This window comes from Pinus tabuliformis, chromosome 9 (assembly GCF_031772625.1).
Source record: "Pinus tabuliformis cultivar Carrire ecotype Pingquan chromosome 9, CPIR1, whole genome shotgun sequence".
NCBI classification, from domain to species: Eukaryota; Viridiplantae; Streptophyta; class Pinopsida; order Pinales; family Pinaceae; genus Pinus; species Pinus tabuliformis.
In genome coordinates, this window is record NC_142307.1 from 314,500,018 (window position 1) to 314,501,992 (window position 1,975).

Below are 1,975 nucleotides of genomic sequence, written 5' to 3' on the forward strand. Positions count from 1 at the left end.
AGACCTATCTACCCAAATGCTTGATGAGCGTTGATTTGGGTTCGCCTCCCATGCCCGGAACATTGATTGCTACAATATTTCTATTGGGCTTGGAGGCAAAACCATTGCATGATCCATGTTGATATCGTCTTCTGAGATCTTCGTGGAAGATATCATGTTGCAGGCTCTTACCAACGCTATTTCTCCTATATAGATTGGAGGTGGAAGTGCGAAAGTTCCCATTAATGTGGGGTCTTTCAGTAGGCCTACTCCGATATCCTGAAGCGAATAGTTGCTCCCATGGATCATGGGAATGCTTCATGTAACTTGTGAACCATTAGGGAGAAAGTCTTGTTGGTCGACGATCATAATCCCTCCTTGAAAAGGGAATGCGATCTTCCTAAAATAAGTCGACACTACAGCTGCCATGGCATATATCCACGGTCTTCCCAGTAGGATGTTGTAGTCAAGATTCCCATCGATGACTTCAACATCTATTTCTACTATTTTTCCCCCCAGTTCAACCTTTAAGTTATTTAGGATACCGCACGGGGTATAGGTCCTTCCGTCGAATGCTTTCAATGTCGTCGAAGATCGCGACAAGGTCGGAGACCCTAAAGTTTTCCAGCAACTCATCGACATAATACATGTAGATGCACCCTCATCAATAATTGTTCTGTGGACAGTTTTGTTGAGGGCTTTCACTTGAATAAGGAAAGCTAGTTGAGCTGGTAACTGAGGATCATATCCTTTGTGGTCGAAGGATAAAAGATTGGAATCCTTAGGATCAACCCCACCAATAGCCGATAACAAAGCCTGCCTTTGGGATGGACAATTTTGTAGTACTTCAAGAGTCGACATAGCGGATGGCGATTGGGCCAAATCTTCCACTATGTTATAATGTTGCGCCGCTCTGGCGCGAGGATTAAATGTCGACTTGTGTACTACTCCCTTTGGCGGTTTTATTGTTAATTTAGGAATGATGGGTGGTACAACTTCTGTCGAATTTGTTGTCGAACTACTTGGTTGATCTTTACCTTTGTCATTCGACAGCTGCGGATTCCCGTAATCTTTGTTCCTTGTCGAAATCAAAGCATCATTCTGTTGTTTTGAAACCGACAACATAAGCACTTGCGATGGGGAAGCATTTCCACTATCAACCAGATTTTGACCTGGATTTGGGAATGGATCAGTTAACAGAGCTGAGGTTTGCGAACATTTGAAGAACCTTTTAAGCTCAGCTTTGTATGGACAATTGCCTGTCCAATGATCCTCATCACATATTTGACATGGACTTTTTGGTTTCCCTTTCCCAGGAGGGTTTGAAGAAGTTTTTCCGGGAGATGACTCACCCTGTTTCTTCTTCTTCCCTTTGTTTTGCTTCTTCTTGCTTCCTGGTTGATTGGTTTCTTTGCCTTTATCTGCTGATACGGAATTTACTTCCGAAGCAAGAATTTCTTCTTTTGCATTTTGATCTGAAGTCTTACGGGCTTTCTTAGACGAAGCCTTTGTCGATTTCGCGTTTGCCGTACCAATCACACCATCGCCGGCATGAGAGTCACTATTTGATTTAGGAGGAGGAGGAATTGAGAATTCCGGTCTAGGGGCGTCAGGTATTTTGTCGTAGAGCGTGCCAGACAGAGTGTAGACTAAGTCTAGATATTGCGCACGAGCAATAACTTGCTCCTCCGTTACGACTCCCCCCTTGGCCACATCTTCTGTTATGGCAGGAAGTAACGACTTGATAAACCATTCAGCTAATAGCTGATCAGGAACGTATGTTTTCACCATCCTACGACGACGACGCCACTCATGTATATGATCAAATATGTGAGTGGCCGTTGTCTGTTTGAAGTTGGTTAAAATTTCCGTTCCCGTTTCATACCTTATCGGTAATTGAAAATGGGTTAAGAAAGTCGTGGCTAGGGAGCTAAAATTGTCGAACGAGGCTCTAGGTAATTCAATATACCATTTTGCCACTGGACCCATTAACGTC